Source organism: Carcharhinus amblyrhynchos, chromosome 23, assembly GCF_965287045.1.
Source record: "Carcharhinus amblyrhynchos chromosome 23, sCarAmb.v2.hapA, whole genome shotgun sequence".
Classification (NCBI taxonomy): domain Eukaryota; kingdom Metazoa; phylum Chordata; class Chondrichthyes; order Carcharhiniformes; family Carcharhinidae; genus Carcharhinus; species Carcharhinus amblyrhynchos.
The window spans coordinates 43,464,302-43,481,963 of record NC_137346.1 but is presented as its reverse complement, the minus strand read 5'-3'; the positions used below and the strand labels follow the sequence as shown (position 1 = coordinate 43,481,963).

Genomic DNA, 17,662 nt, shown 5'->3' with positions numbered 1-17,662 from the left:
GCTACTAGCCCCTCGAGGTCGGGCAGTGATAATTGCGTGTTGCCTGGAGTATATGTTGCCTGCTCTGCTCACAGCCAGGCCACTCAGGATTCAGTCAAGCTATTTCTGAGTACAGCAAATTTTACCACCTGTTGAGCTTAGCCTTTTGCGGTCGGCTGCAACCCTCCTGTCCCTATGCCTCCATTTAAACTCAGGTCGGTGAGTGCTGTAGGATATCGTGTGAATATAAATTGAGTTCAATGCATTCTATGCCTGTTTTGAGCAAGAGGTCAGCGCGAGCATGCCCTCCACCCTGGATGAACCTGTATCTGGGGTCATCGTTGCTGATGCCAGAGCAGCTCTCTTGAAGGTCAACCCACGGAAAGCAACTGGCCCAGTTGGGGTGCTCAGACGTGCACTCAGATCCTGCGGATATTCACAGATACCTTCAGCCTCTCTTTACAACAATCTGAGGTCCCTATCTGCTTCAAGAAGATGACCATCATCCTGGTACTTAAGAAAAGCCAAGCAGCGTTCCTTAATGACTATTGGCCACTGGCTCTGATATCCATCATGATAAAGTGCTTCGAAAGGTTAGTCGTGGCACGGATCAATCCCAGCCTCCCGGACTACCTGGATCCACTGCAGTTTGCCTGCTGCCGCAACAGGTCCACAGCAGACGCCATCTCCCTGGCCCTGCACTCAACCCTGGATAACAAAGACAGCTATGTCAGACTCCTGTTTATTGACCACAGCACAGCCTTCAACACCACTATTCCCATGGAGCTCCTCTCCAAACTCTGTGGCCTGGGCCTCGGCTCCTCCCTCTGCTTCTGGATCCTGAACTGCCTAACTCACTGGCCACAATTCAGTCAAGATCAACAACAACACCACCTCCCACGATCATCCTCAACATCGGTGCCCCACAAGGCTGTTTTCTCAGCCCCCTACTATGCTCCTGCTACACCTATGACTGTGCGGCCCAAATTCCCCTCCAGTTCGATTTCAAGTTTGCTGATGACACCACAATCTCAAACAATGACGAGACAGAGTACAGGAATGAGATGGAGAATCTACTGAACTGGTGTAGCCACAATCTCTCCCTCAATGTCAGTAAACTGAAGGAGGTTGTCATCGACTTCAGGAAACGTAAAGCAGTACATGCTGTGTCTACGTCAATGGGGACAAAGTAGAGAGGGTCAAGAGCTTCAAGCTTTTAGGTGTCCAGATCATGAACAACCTGTCCTGGTCCCCCACAACCCCATGCTGACACTATAGTTAGAAAAGCCTGCCAACACCTCTACTTTCACAGAAGACTGAGGATATTTGGCATGCCAGTTATGACTCATCAACTTTTATAGATGCACATTAGGAAACATTCTTTCTGGCTGTATCACAGCTTGGTATGGGCTCCTGCTCTGCCCAAGACCGCAAGAAATAAGAAAAGGTTGTGAATGTAGCCCAATCCATCACACAAACCAGCCTGCCATCCATTGACTCTGTCTACACTTCCCACTGCCTCGGCAAAGCAGCCGGCACAATTAAGGACCCCCCCCCGCCATGCACCCTGGACATTCTCTATGGAAAAAGATACAAAGGTCTGGAGGTCATGTATCAGCCAACTCAACAGCTTCTTTCCCGCTCCTGTCAGACTTTTGAATGGACCTACCTCGCATTAAGTTGATCTTTCTCTACACCCTCGCTATGACTGTAACACTGCATTCTGCACTGTCTCGTTTCCTTCTCTATGAGCGATATGTTTTGTCTATATAGCACGCAAGAAACAATACTTTTCACTGTATGCTAATACATGTGACAATAATAAATCAAATCAAAATTAAATGGACAAAGGCTTCCTGTCTAAGCTTCTCCACGCAGCAGTGTGTGGCAGGATGATGGATGTTTCTGCTCTGTTCATCATCTTCTCATTTCACAAAGGGTGTAACCACCTTGCCTCTTTTACACCTCTTGCATCAAAATTTTTGGGATTATAGATAAGGCAATCTTATTAACAATGTTAATCTGAATCTTCCAACAATCTTCTGCCTGTGTGGAGTTTGCACGTTCTCCTCGTGTCTGAGTGGGTTTCGTCCGAGTGCTCCGGTTCACTCCCACCCTCCAAAGCTGTGCGGGTTAGGGGATGCTAAATTGACCCTAGTAATGGGGGATTAGCAGGGTGAATGAGGGTTGTGGGAATAGGGCCTGGATTGGATTGTGGTTGGTGTGGATTCCATGGGGTGAATTTTAGGGATTTTATGGATTCTAATCTGTACATGAAACTGACGGGGCCAAACATGAGTCAATTTATCTGTATCTTCCTTTTGCTCAGATGTACACTTATACAGTTGTATTTTGCCTGCTGACTTTCTGCACTTTCTCAGCTATCTCCCCATTACACTGCAGATGTTGGCTGTGTGGGCACTGACTGATCTTGGGGTATGAAGTGGGGATCCCTGATGTCCTCTCCCTGGCTCACAGGTACTGCTCAGTTTCCCATCACACCTGCGATAGGTGAACCAACACAGTCTGATATCCAACCTGGAGTTCTCTAACTTGTCTCTTTGGTTAGTTTTGTGTCTGGCTATTTATCGTTCTTGCTGCCAACCCTGTGCAGTTTATTCTGTTTGCTGTTCCCTCTACCTCTCGGGTTCCCCTTCAGTGGTGGGTAAAGTTTTGGAATCCATGATCCAGGAAACGACATTAACGGGCCCCTGGAGAGGTTTGAATTAATTAAGGAGAGTCAGTGCGATTTGTAAAAGGCAGATTGTGCTTGACTCTTTGATGGAGTAACAGACCTGGTTGATGAAAGAAATGCGGTGGATGTTGTCTAGATGGATTTTAAGAAAGTGGTTTAAGAAAGGGCAGCACGGTAGCACAGTGGTTGGCACTGCTGCTTCACAGCTCCAGGGTCCTGGGTTCGATTCCCGGCTCGGGTCACTGTCTGTGTGGAGTTTGCACATTCTCCTCGTGTCTGCGTGGGTTTCCTCCGGGTGCTCCGGTTTCCTCCCACAGTCCAAAGATGTGCGGGTTAGGTTGATTGGCCGTGCTGAAATTGCCCCTTAGTGTCCAGGGATGAGTAGGTTAGAGGGATTAGTGGGTATAATATGTAGGGATGTGGGGGTAGGGGCCTGGGTGGGATTGTGTTCGGTGCAGACTCGATGGGCCGAAGGGCCTCTTTCTGCACTGTAGGGTTCTATGGTTGACAAATGGCCATATAAAAACCTGGTTAACAAAATTTGAGGTGTCTGGAATAGGAGGGTCACTTTTTAAAACAGAAAAACAGCAAGTTGAATTAAATGATGATTTTTCCGATTGGAGGAAGGTTGACAGTGCTGCTCACCAAGGCTCAGTCCTCACACCAGTGCACTTTTTGCCCTAGGGAAATGGTTTGGATATAGGAATACAGAGCAGAGATTCAAAATTGGCTAATAATTCCATAGCGTTGTTCTTTTACGGGATGTGTGTGTCGCTGGCGAGGCCAGCGTTTATTACCCACCCCTAGTTGTCCTTGAGAAGCCACTTTCTTGAACCACTGCAGTTCACCGTGTGGTGTTGTCTTAGAGGGGAACTTGCAGCCGGTGGTGTAACCGTGTGTCTGCTGCCCTTATTCTTCTAGAACATAGAACATTACAGCGTGGAACAGGCCCTTCGGCCCACAATGTTGCGCCGACCAGTCTTATTTTTAAAAAAAAAACATTGACCCACTCTAAACCAATCCCTTTTCGTCCATAAACCTATCCACCAATCTCTTAAACGCCCCCAAACTAGGCGCATTTACAACTGCAGCAGGCAGGGCATTCCAGTCCCTCACCACCCTCTGGGTAAAGAACCTACCCCTGACATCCGTCCTATAACTAACCCCCCTTAATTTAAAGCCATGCCCCCTCGTGCTAGCTTTCTCCATCCGAGGAAACAGGCTATTACTATCCACCCTATCTAAACCTCTAATCATCTTATATGTTTCAATAAGGTCCCCTCTTAGCCGCCTTCTTTCCAACGAAAACAACCCCAAATCCCTCAGTCTCTCCTCATAGGACCTCCCCTCCATACCAGGCAACATCCTGGTAAACCTCCTCTGCACCCTCTCCAAAGCCTCCACATCCTTCCTGTAATGTGGGGACCAGAACTGCACACAGTACTCCAAGTGCGGCCGCACCAGAGTTGTGTACAGTTGCAACATGACGCTGCGACTCCTAAATTCAATCCCCCTACCAATAAACGCCAAGACACCGTATGCCTTCTTAACAACCTTATCTACTTGATTCCCAACTTTCAGGGATCTATGTACACATACACCTAGATCCCTCTGCTCCTCCACTCTATTCAAAGTCCTCTCGTTAGCCCTATACTCAACACATCTGTTATTCCTACCGAAATGGATTACCTCACACTTCTCCGCATTAAACTCCATCCGCCACCTCGTGGCCCAGCTCTGCAACCTGTCCAAGTCACCCTGCAAACTTCGACACCCTTCCTCACAATCTACCACACCTCCGACTTTGGTGTCATCAGCAAACTTACTAATCCACCCAACTATACCCTCATCCAGATCATTAATAAAGATTACAAACAGCAGTGGCCCCAAAACAGATCCCTGAGGCACACCACTTGTAACCGAACTCCATGATGAATAATTACCATCAACCACCACCCTCTGTCTCCTATCTGCTAACCAATTCCTGATCCAAGTACCTAAATTACCACCAATCCCATACATCTGCATTTTCTGCAGAAGCATACCATGGTGAACCTTATCAAACGCCTTACTAAAATCCATATATACCACGTCTACTGCCTTACCCCTATCCACCTCTTTGGTCACCTTCTCAAAGAAGGTAGTGATCATAGAACTCTACAGTGCAGAAAGAGGCCCATCGAGTCTGCACCGAACACAATCCCACCCAGGCCCTATATCCCTACATATCATACCCACTAATCCCTTTAACCTACACATCCCTGGACACTAAGGGGCAATTTCTTAGCACGGCCAATCAACCTAACCCGCACATCTTTGGGCTGTGGGAGGAAACCGGAGCACCCGGAGGAAACCCACGCAGACACGAGGAGAATGTGCAAACTCCACACAGACAGTGACCCGAGCCAGGAATTGAACCCAGGACCCTGGAGCTGTGAAGCAGCAGTGCTGACCACTGTGCTACCGTGCCGCCCATGGTCATGGGTTTGGAAGGTGCTGTCAAAGGAGCCTTGGTATGTTGGTGTGGAGTCTGCACATTGTCTCCGTGTCCGTGTGAGTTTCCTCTGGGTGTTCCGGTTTCCTCCCCTCTCCAGAGATGTGCGGGTTAGGTGGATTGGCCGTGCTCAACCACCCCTTAGTATCAGGGGGTCTAACTAGTGTAAAAGCATGGGGTTATGGGGGTAGGGCCTGGGTGGGATTGTGGTCGGTGCAGACTCGATGGGCTGAATGGCCTCTTTCTGCACTGTAGTGATTCTGTGTCAGTGTTCCTGCAGTGCATCTTATAGATGGTACACCAAGGTGTTACTGTTTGTTGGTGGACAGAGTGTATCTTTATGGATGGGGTGCCAATCATGTGAACTGCTTTGTCGTGGATGATATTGAGCTTCTTGAGTCTTGTTGGAACTGCACACTTGGAAAAAAAAACTTCTGATTAGTTGATAGTACAAGTACTCGGGGACACAGATGAGAGCCGCAGTGGGAGTGTGAGGTGGAACTCTTTACGCATTGTGCTAATGACCTGGAACTGGCTGCCCTTGAGCGTGGTGGAAGAGGAAATGATTAATGATCTCAAAGGAGGTTGGATCATAGAATTCTTACAGTACAGAAGGAGGCTATCCGGCCAATCAAGCCTGCACTGACTCCAGTCCCACCGAGGCCCTATCCCTGTAACCTCACATGTTTACCCTGCTAATCACCCTGAAAATAGGGTCAATTTAGCATGGCCAAACCAACCAACCCTGCACATCTTTGGAGAATGGGAGGAAACCCACGCGGGGGGAATGTACAAACTCCACACAGACAGTGACCCAAGCTGGGAATTGAACCCGGGTCTTTGGCGTTGTGAGGCAGCAGTGCTAACCACTGTGCCACCGTGCTTGGGCAAGGAATAAAGCAGCTGGGATGAAGCAGGGGAGTGGGACTGTTCTATGGGAGAGCCAGCACGAACTCAATGGGCCTAATGGCCTCCTGAGGAAGAGCAATTGGCTCTATGACTCTGTGGGCGGAATTTGATGCCCTCCCAGAGTAGGGCAGTTAATTGGGCAGGGAGGTGGGGGTTGCCAGGACCCCCATTCCCTTTCCACCTCTGCCCTGATTAAATCCAAGATGGCTGGCTCATGGCCCTTAAGTGGGCCATTAGTAACTTAAGCGCCTCATCCCTCTGACTCTGATGTCGACCCAGCAATGGGCGAAGCAGTCACCATGTGGGAAACCAAAAGAGACATTGTCAGGTTTGCTACGGGGAGCGTCCCTTCCCCTGACTGAGGGGAAGATGGTGGTGGAGCGGGGGATGAGGAGGCACCGATAACCACCCTCCTGCTGCCAATGGCCAGGGGGCCATCAGTGATAGAATCGTAGAACCCCTACTGTACAGAAAGAGGCCATTCAGCCCATCGAGTCTGCACCGACTACGAACCTGCCCAGGTCCTATTCCCTTAACCCCACGCATTTACCCTGCCAATCCCCCTGATACTAGGGTCAATTTAGCATGGCCAATCAACCTGACCCACGTGTCTTTGAACTTGGCTGGGTGCACAGGCTCTCTGTGGCAGCTGGAACGTTGTTGCCAGCCTCTGGCCAGCAGGTTTTTGGAGATTGGGATTTCCAGCCTCGGGGTTCTTGATTCCGGGGAAGAGCTGCCCTTGTCCATCTCAGTGTGGATAGCAATCAATCCAATCGCCCTTCTTGAAGGATAGTGATGTGGGTCTCTCACTGGCTCTTTAGTCCGTGGGTAAGATCTCAGATTTAGTTGTGGCTGGTTGGTGGTGAGGCAGCAAGGAGATCCTGCTGAAAGTGGCTGGATTCTTTTTGGTATCTATCCAAGAATAAAACAGATGGTAAACTGTACTTAAAATCTATATTCATTAGGAGATGGAATCTCTCTCAGCTAATGCAGTAATGGCCTAGAAATGACCTGATAAAGTTTCAGCATTGAGAAAGATACTGCCAACAGGGCAGCGCTGCTGTTATCTTAACCCCCCCTTCACTCTCCTCCCTCATTCATGGGACTGACCCCCCCCCCCCCCCTTCACCCCCGTACGCACAAGCACCATTGTGGGACTGACCCCCTTTAACGTGCCCCTACCCTCCCACATGCACAAGGACCATTGTGGGACTGATCCCCCTTAACCCCCATACACACAAGAACCATTGTGGGACTGATTCCCCTTAACCCCCATACGCACAAGAACCATTGTGGGACTGATCCCCCCTTAACCCCCATACACACAAGGACCATTGTGGGACTGATCCCCCTTAACCCCCATACGCACAAGAACCATTGTGGGACTGATCCCCCTTAACCCCCATACACACAAGAACCATTGTGGCACTGATCCCCCTTAACCCCCATACACACAAGAACCATTGTGGGACTGATCCCCCTTAACCCCCGTACACACAAGAACCATTGTGGGACTGATCCCCCTTAACCCCCGTACACACAAGAACCATTGTGGCACTGATCCCCCTTAACCCCCATACACACAAGAACCATTGTGGGACTGATCCCCCTTAACCCCCATACACACAAGAACCATTGTGGCACTGATCCCCCTTAACCCCCATACACACAAGAACCATTGTGGGACTGATCCCCCTTAACCCCCACCTGCACAAGAACCATTGTGGGACTGATCCCCCTTAACCCCCATACACACAAGAACCATTGTGGGACTGATCCCCCTTAACCCCCACCTGCACAAGAACCATTGTGGGACTGATCCCCCTTAACCCCCATACACACAAGAACCATTGTGGCACTGATCCCCCTTAACCCCCATACACACAAGAACCATTGTGGGACTGATCCCCCTTAACCCCCATACACACAAGAACCATTGTGGGACTGATCCCCCTTAACCCCCATACGCACAAGAACCATTGTGGGACTGATCCCCCATACACACAAGAACCATTGTGGGACTGATCCCCCTTAACCCCCATACACACAAGAACCATTGTGGGACTGATCCCCCATACACACAAGAACCATTGTGGGACTGATCCCCCATACACACAAGAACCATTGTGGGACTGATCCCCCTTAACCCCCATACACACAAGAACCATTGTGGGACTGATCCCCCATACACACAAGAACCATTGTGGGACTGATCCCCCATACACACAAGAACCATTGTGGGACTGATCCCCCTTAACCCCCATACGCACAAGAACCATTGTGGGACTGATCCCCCATACGCACAAGAACCATTGTGGGACTGATCCCCCTTAACCCCCATACACACAAGCATCATTGTGCGATGGATCCCCCTTAGCCCCCTCCGCCCCACATGCATAAGGACCATTGTGGGACTGTTTTTTCCCCTTGAGCCCCGTATGCATAAGCACTAACATGGGGACGATCTCCCTTCACCCCGCCACCCCCCTCCCCACTCACCAGCCACGGGACTGATTTCCCTTCATCCCACCCCCAACTTCTCATCAATGGCATTCTTGTCCCTCACCCTTGCCATCCCTACACAGTTTAGCCAATCGTAGATACGCAAACCTATTTGCAGCACTGCAGGTTGGCGCCCAGAATGGGACGTGGGAGGGTCTTGGGAAACTTTGAATGGAGCTTGTGTTACCCTTGTTGTAAAATCTTACCTGCCATTGGTGCACCAAGCTTGTATCAATGGGCAGTCCATTGGGAACTATGTAACCTGACCCTGCCAAAAAAGGAGGGAATGTTGGGGTCCTTGGAAAGAGAGCTTGATGTTTTAAACCAGAGCATCCACGTCGGATCACTCACCTGGTTAGAAAGATGACTCATAAATGCCTGAAATAAAATCTCTTGAACTGGGACAGTATCCCCTTTTGGATAAGGATTTGTTAAACAAATCAGTTCGCAAATTAATGAAAAAGAAGATGGGTGTTTGATCAGAATTGTAAAGATTATTTTGTTCCAGTCATTGCGTTTGTTTGAATGTAAACTTGGGGAAGTGGGGTGGGAGGAGGGAAATGGAAAATGTTTGATTAATTTGAGTAGGGTGCCAGCGTGCAGTTTGTGGTACTGAAACTGAGCTCCCTCACGGAGGGGAACGTCAGATCAGGCAGTATATCTCTAAGTAATGGGTCTCGGTGATGATGCAGATGGCTCGTCAGCTGCCTGACTTTGCCTTTATGCAAATTGAGGTTTGCAACAAAGCAGTATGCAAATCCCAACCTCGGAGCATCTGTAGAAACACAGGCAGAACAAGTCACACAAGGTCTCCCTTCTCTGTGTAAACCACGCACTGCTAGCTTCAGTTAACCTCTGCTGAAATATCGAACCAAGGATCCCCTGGCCCTCGCTGAGATCACACAACTTCAACTGGACCAGTAAAACTGCAATATTCCTAAATTCCCAAAGGGTAATTAGGGATAGGGAAAAATAAAATTTGGCCTGGCCGGTGAAGATCGCATCCCCAGGAAGGGATATTTTTTTAAAAATTAGCACTAAGTGTTGAAGAAATGTTCGGGGCGGCACTGTGGTTAGCACCTCTGCCTCGCAGCGCCGAGGACCTGGGTTCGATTCCTGGCTCGGGTCACAGTCGGGGTGGAGTCTGCACGTTCTCCCCGTCTCCGCGTGGGTTTCCTCCGGGTGCTCCAGTTTCCTCCCACAGTCCAAAAGATGTGTGGGTTAGGTGGATTAGCCGTACTAAATTGCCTCATAGTGACAAGCTAGGCTAAATGCATGGGGTTATGGGGATAGGGCCTGGGTGATGTTGGGGTCAATGCAGACTCAATGGATCAAAAGTCCTCTTTCTGCATTGTACGATTCAAGCCCCCCCCCCCCCCCCCCCGTGTCTGCGTGGGTTTCCTCCGGGTGTTCCGGTTTCTCCCACAGTCCAAAGGTGTGCGGGTTAGGTTGACAGGCCGTGCTAAATTGCCTCTTAATTCCTGAGATACATAGGTTAGTGGGATTGGCAGGTAAATACGTAGGGATACAGGGAAAGGGTCTGGGTGGGATTGTGGTCGGTGTGGACTCGATGGGCCAAATGGCCTCTTTCTGTACTGTAGTGTTTCTATGGTAAGAAATCCTGCTTTCCCTTCTTGCCATAACAAGCTGAATGCTCTGCCTGTCTTGTCGTCCACTGGAACTGGCAGCGCTGAGGGTAACCTGTTGTCAGACCAACTGACTGTCCACACGCAGGAGGGTCTGTGCGGAACTGTGAGGAAGTTTGAGGACTTTGGCTGTGTGCTGAGTGGAGTTTGGAAGGATGAGGGGGAATCTCATTGAAACTTACAGAAGGCTCGGATAGAGTGGACGTGGGGAAGATGTCTCCATTGGTAGGAGACCAGTCTTATAGGAGCGATGTTCAGGGTAGATTCTTCACTCAGAGTGTGGCTGGAGTGTGGAATAGACTGCCTGCTGTGATAGTTGGACACTTAAGGAACTTTCAAGTGGTTATTGGATAGACACATGGAGGGGATAGCTTGATCTTGGGATTGGACATAGCTCGGCACAACATTGAGGGCTGAAGGGCCTGTACTGTGCTGTACTGTTCTATGAGACACTAGGATCCGAAGGCACAGCCTCAGAGTGAAGGGACAACCGAAATGAGGAGGAATTTGTACAATCAGGGGGTGCTAAATCTGGAATTCATTGCACTGAGGGCTGTAGAGACCAAGTCATTGAGTGTTTTTCAGACAGAGACAGATAAGTTCTTGATTGGTAAGGAGATCAAAGCTTATGGGGAAAAGGCGTGTAAATGGAGTTGAGAACCTAATCAGCCATGATAGAATGGGTGGAGGGGTTTCGATGGGCTGAATGGCCTAATCCTGATTCTATGGTCTTATGGGAGTGCGGTCAATTGCTTCTGTTTTCTGTCTTCCTCCCCTTCCTGGCAGTAGGGCAGGGCTCAGCCTCTCTTCACAAGCTCGTTCATCTAATCGGCAGGAAGACTCTGATCTACACCTCCTGTATGGGCAGCTGCTCTGTATGGTTCTTTATACAGCACTGCTCATCAGTGAGGCTGTGTGCCTGGTGGGCTCATAAGGAGACCAGTGTTGAGAGGGGGGATTGGGGTGGTTACTGAGGGGAGGAGGTATGGGCAGTAGAGGTGGGTGTTGGGAGGTGAATTATCAAAGCTGTCAGGAAGCCTGGAGGCGTTACGGGTGTGGGACGTCCTGAGACCTGGGCTAAGCTTGTGTAAGCCGATGTGTGTTTGCAGCTGCATCTGCTCTAGGCAAGTGCAGAGAATTCTCCAAACCAGGAGTGAGATACCTGGCTGGATGCAGCTGCCACAACACACAAGGACAGCACGGTAGCACAGTGGGTTGGCACTGCTGCTTCACAGCTCCTGGGGTTCGATTCCTGGCTCGGCTCACTGTCTGTGTGAAGTTTGCACATTCTCCTCGTGTCTGCGTGGGTTTCCTCCGGGTGCTCCGGTTTCCTCCCACAGTCCAAAGATGTGCGGGTTAGGTTGATTGGCCGTGCTAAAGTTGCCCCTTAGTGTCCAGGGATGTGTAGGTTAGAGGGATTAGTGGGTATAATGTGTAGGGATATGGGGGTAGGGCCTGGGTGGGATTGTGTTCAGTGCAGACTCGATGGGCCGAAGGGCCTCTTTCTGCACTGTAGGGCTGTATGATTTTCTATTTTCTAAGAAACTCCACAGCATTTGGGGCAAAGCAGCCCACTTCATCAGCGCCCCATCCTCCACTTCAAACGTTCACTCTCTCCACCAGCAGCACACACGGGTGGCACCGTGTACCATCTACAAGATGTATCACGTCGTCAAGGTTCCCTTGACAGCACCTTCCAAACCCAGGAGCCCCGCACCTACCTGGACTCGTGCACACTCCTCCGCCCCGTTCTAAGAAACTGTATTTTTACACCAGAATGGCCACGTCAATGTGAGTGAAACCCAAAAGACCGCAGCAATCCAGCTGCTTTTATTGATGTGACATTTCTCCCTTTGTGCGTTTGTCCAGCGTTATTGTGTACTGACTGGGGAAATATCAGCTCAGTAGAAATATGCAATGTAACATTGGGGCCAGGGGTTTTCTGGTTCATTCTGCCTGGTGGGACATTACTGACCTGCCAGAGTAAATGGCAATTTAAATGGCTTGCTGTATCCGATTGGGGGTGGGGGGGAGTGCTTGCCATATCCGATTGGTGTGGGGGTGGGGGGGGGTGCTTGCCATATCCGATTGGTGGGGGTGTACACTCCGGGCTGAATCCTGGGAGTTAACGATGTGAGACAACCCAAGAGATTTGCACGTCAGTCGGAGCCCACCTCAGGGTTCCCAGGCCAATGAAGGGGGGTGGACGCGATGACGTCCACAGGGGACAATGGCGTTGGTTACGAGGGTTTTAACAGTACTTGGATTTTTGACGCTGCAGCAACTCAGGGTTGGAGTGGGCGGACAAAGGGAGGCTGATCCCGGGCTGGGCTCCTGCTAATCCCTCTGGCACTCAGGAGCATGGCTGATCTCCCTAACCCGCACCTCTGTGGGAGGAAACCGGAGCACCCGGAGGAAACCTATACAGACACAGGGAGAATGTGCAAACTCCACACGGACGGTGAAGGAGGGTGGGTCCCCGGCGCTGTGAGGCAGCAGTGCTAGCCACTGTGCTACCCGTGTTTGAGGGAGCAATGCTGACTGGTACACTGGGAGAATTTCCTTCACTTTCTTGAGTGGGATCTGGTACACCCTCATGAGAAGGTAGGCAGTTCAGTAACTTGTGATGGGTGTGGACACACACAAGGAGTTAATGCTGTACACAAGGCAGTTTTTAGTAACCGTACTATAAACAGCAGTGTGTAAAGGTACTTGTGCTGTTCAGTCTTGCATCTAAACTGGTTTGAATTTGAATATTTGTATTAATCCCATGACCAGGAAGCTATTTCTTTTGAGCTTCCTTGTATTGCCCAGACGAGTTTTGCAGCGGTAGAATGACTGCCTGGAGATCGCTCCAGTTTTGTATTGTCAAAAACAGCAGAGATGTATTGTACGATCTCCCCCCACATTAACACATAGATGAGCTTGGTTACACACGTGTGTGTGCCGAAAAAGCATTATTGTATATTGTTAGCAACAACACTGAGGTTCAGTGTGGCATATGACTAGGGATTTGCTTTTTTTTTTGGACACTTCTCACTTCTCATTAATGAGAAAACACTGGACTTCTCTAGGATTACCGTTGACCAGAAACAAAACTGCACCAGCTATATAAACACTCTGGCACCAGGGCAGATCCGAAGCTGGGAATTCTGCAGCAAGTAACTTATCTCCTGACTCCCCATCCACAAGACCCAAGTCAGGAGTGTGATGGAATGCTCTTCGCTTACCTGGTTGCCCTGCGAGTTGCATCTCGCAGGACAAGATGCACCTTTGTCCGGTTGCATCCAGGGCAAAGCTACCCACTTGATTGGCACCACACCCACCACCGTCAATATTCACTCCTTTCACTGGTGTTGTGCACCATCTCCAAGATGTCCTGCAGCACCTCCCGTTACCATCTCGAGAGACAAAGGCAGCAGTTCCGTGGCGGCAACCACCAGCTGAGAGTTCCGCTCCAAGTCACACACCATCCTAACTTGGAATGTATCCCCGTTCCTTCCCTGTCGCTGGGTCAAAATCCCTAACTGCAGGATGGGTGTACCTACACCAAAGCAGCTCCTCAACACTGTCTGAATGAGCCCAGGTGGCGCACTCTTTTGGGCAGCATGGTGGTACAGTGGTTGGCACTGCTGCCTCACAGCGTCAGGGACCCGGGTTCGATTCCCAGCTTGGGTGGCTGTCTGTGTGGCGGTTGCATGTTCTCCCTGTATCTGCGTGGGTATCCTTTGGGTGCTCTGGTTTCCTCCCATAGTCTGACGATGTGCAGGTTAGGTGGATTGGCTGTGTTAAATTGTCCTTCAGTGTCAGGGGAACCGGCTGGGGTAAATACGTGGGGCTGCGGGGATAGGGACTGGGTAGGATTGTTGTCGGTGCAGGCTCGATGGGCTGAATGGCCTCCTTTTGCACTGTAGGGTTCTATGAAAGTGAACAATCTTCTTTGTGCCTTCCCTGGAGGAAGTTGATAGAAGCTTGAAGCTGCCTTGTACGAGGCACGCAAATCCGGAGTGAAACCTCTGCCCAGCTAATGGGAGAGTCCCAGCCCTGTCCAAAGTCCTGGGATTAAATTCATTCTCATGTTTTGGTTATTTCTGTGGTAGATTCTGAAAGTCTCAAACAGAATCATTGGGGGCGGGGAGTTCCAGCTGTTCTCATCAGCGGGATTTTCTGGGTCCCTCCAGTGGTGAAGCCCCCACCTCTGCTGCCCCCAGTGGGGAGGGGGGGGGGATGGTGGATTCAGTAGGAAATTCCATTGACAGCAGCGGGACTGGAAGATCCTATTGGTGGGCACCTGTGGGCCTTCTCCTGCTGCCGAGAAACACACCACGGGGGGGGTGGTGGGGGCATAGAAATGCCGTCGGGTGGCACGGTAGCACAGTGGGTTAGCACTGCTGCTTCACAGCTCCAGGGTCCTGGGTTCGATTCCCGACTCGGGTCACTGTCTATGCGGAGTTTGCACATTCTCCTCGTGTCTGCGTGGGTTTCTTCCGGGTGGTCCGGTTTCCTCCCACGGTCCAAAGATGTGCGGGTTAGGTTGATGCTAAGAAATTGCCCCTTAGTGTCCAGGGATGCGTAGGGATTAGTGGGTAAATATCTAGGGATATGGGGGTAGGGCCTGGGTGGGATTGTGTTTGGTGCAGACTCGATGGGCCGAAGGGCCTCTTTCTGCACTGTAGGGTTCTATGGTTCTAAATCCCACCGCAAACCCCCCCTGCTCAAAAACCCCAAATTATTATGGTGCAAGACAGCAAATCCACAGGTGCTTCGGTCCGCTTTGTTGTCCAACGAGGGGCATACACGCGCTGGGTCGTACTTGGGCTGCTCTTGGTTGTTTCGAGAGTTGCCTCGTGCTTCATGTCGTCAGTGTACGCTTAAACTGGACCAACTGATGGGCAACACGACAGCTCAGTGACTATCACTGTTTGCTGTGCAGATACATGGATTTGGGTCGGTGTCTGTGGGAGTTTGCACATTCTCCCCGTGCTTGCGTGGGTTTTCTCCGGGTGCTCCGGTTTCCTCCCACACCCCAAAGATGTGCTCTGAGGCTGATTGGTGTTAACAAATTGTCCCTAAATTAGTCTCCCCTCAATCTGGTTTCCAATGTGGAGTACCATAAGCGTAGACAAGGGTCACGGGTGGAAGAGGGGACTCTCAATGTTGAAATGGCGGCGCGGGCTCGTTGGGCCGAAGGGCCTGTTTCCCGGGCTGTGTTGTTCTTTGTTCTTTGTTCTTAGTAAGACAGCATCTTTGGAGAGAGGAAAGGTGAATGTTCCTGCTCGATGGGCTGTCATTGGAGCCAGCTCTGATGAAAAGTCCTTGACCTGAAACGCGAACCCTCCTCCTCCCAGCCCTGACTGACCTGCTGAGTATTTCCACTCTCTTTCTCCTGTCTGTGGATTGGGTGTTGTTGGGAAATGGGGACGAGAGGTTTCTCTCAGACTCACTTTGTGCAGCTTTTGCTTCCCTTCAATTAGTTTTGGCTGGACTGGCATCATTGTCTAAGCAGTTGGGTATGTTACCACAATGATGGACAGGGAAGCCACCTGTAAGAGGAATTGTCCAGAGTGCCCCTCTGGTGGGGGGGGCGGGGGGGGGGGGACGGTGGTCTTGAACCTAGCTGACCTCACTCAACCAATACAGAGTCCACACAAGGCAGCATGCAATTAAAGAACCAAAGGAAGTTTATTGCTAATGTGTGCTTCAGGAGACCAGGTGGTCAGTGAGCGCTGACTACCCCCTCTGATGTAATAGTACAAGTGGGAGATTGATGCACTCTTCTGAACACTTCAGTTCCCTGCCCAACCCGTTACCCAAACTGGAGGTCCAATTACAATATTACATATTAATAGAACATAGAACACTACAGCACAAACAGGCCCTTCGGCCCACGAGTTGCGCTGATCATATCCCTACCTACTAGGCCTATCTATAACCTTAAATCCCATGTATTCATCCAGAAGTCTCTTAAAAGACCCTAATGAATTTGCCTCCACGGCAACCGATTCCACTTACCCACCACCTTCTGAGTGAAAAACTTACCCCTGACATCTCCTCTGTACCTACTCCCCAGCACCTTAAACCTGTGTCCTCTCGTAGCGACCATTTCAGCCCTGGGAAATAGCCTCTGAGAATCCACCCTATCTATTCCTCTCAACATCTCATAAACCTCTATCAGGTCGCCTCTCAACCTTCGTCTCTCCAGGGAGAAGAGTCCCAGCTCCCTCAACCTATCCTCATAAGGCATGCCTCCCAATCCAGGCAACATCCTTGTAAATCTCCTCTGCACCCTCTCAATAGCTTCTACATCTTCCTTATTACTTTAGCCAACAGCATTTCACCTGTCAGCAAGCTATCAGGAGCTCATTAGTCGACTGCACCCAAAAGTTCCTCCCTCATTCGTAAGAAACCTAACTAGGTAAATCTGGTAGAGAAAGTTTCTCTGACGTCTGCAGATTTTAATTGGTAAAGGGAGTCAGTTCTCCTGCCTCGTTTATATCAGCATGAGAAACTGCACCAGCCTTACTGATCAGGAGTGAATGTACTCCCGTACATTTCAAAGCCCTGACTAACTTGCAGCTGCCTGACTCAAGCTGATAAGGAGAACTGCTCTCTTAGTGCCCCGTTGTCCCAAAGAATTTGGTCTGTCTGATACTGTCCGCTTCCCATCATGGTCAGCAGTTAGATCGTCAGTTGACCAAGATTTAATAAGGCACACATTAAGAAAACAATTTCATAATATTTGGTTAACTTATAATTACACAGACAATATATATTGCATTAGGGGCATGGTGAACCCTTATTCTATATATAAAGCACCTTGCAATCTTCACCTTAACCTAGTTCGTTTATTCTCGTAAAGTTAATATGAGGACCTTTTAATGTAGGAGTTTTTAACTATTCTCATTCAGCACGCCACGAGGTTTTGAGAGTGTTGATCATCTGTTACCCTGACTGGAAGGAGGATCCAGCCAACATTGGGAGGTTATAAAACTGGGCAGGTTATGTGTGAGCTGGAGTGGATGCTGTAATGGGGACTGGTGATTGGTAACAACTAGAAACACCAGATTGGAAATCAAAGCAGCCTCCATCCTGAGGGTGGGAAATGACCTTCACCAGCAGAGTGAAACAAACCGATTGAAGACAGAGACTGAAGGGTGGCGGCAGCTGGGTGGGGAGCAAGACTGCTGGGGGGAGTAGGGACGGCGCTACTGGGGCAACCTGAGGACTGGCTGCTTTGGGGAGGGGGGATGGGGCTCTGCGTGGTGTGTAGTGGGGACAGGACGTTAAGCTGGAGGGGGGGGAGGGAATGGTCTGCAGGGCTATGTGGTGGGGGTGGGGCTGTGGGGGTGGTCTGCAGGAGTATATGGTGGGGATGGGCCTGTGGGGAGGGGTCTACAGGGGTATGTGGCGGGGATGGGGCTGTTGCGGGGGGCTTTG

At 50.2% G+C, this 17,662-nt stretch overlaps 1 protein-coding gene across 1 annotated transcript in view; it reads left to right on the top strand.

The window, feature by feature from the left end:
• Positions 1 to 17,662, top strand: part of atp2a3 (ATPase sarcoplasmic/endoplasmic reticulum Ca2+ transporting 3) — a 249,484-nt gene that overhangs the window by 72,318 nt on the left and 159,504 nt on the right. The window lies entirely within an intron of this gene.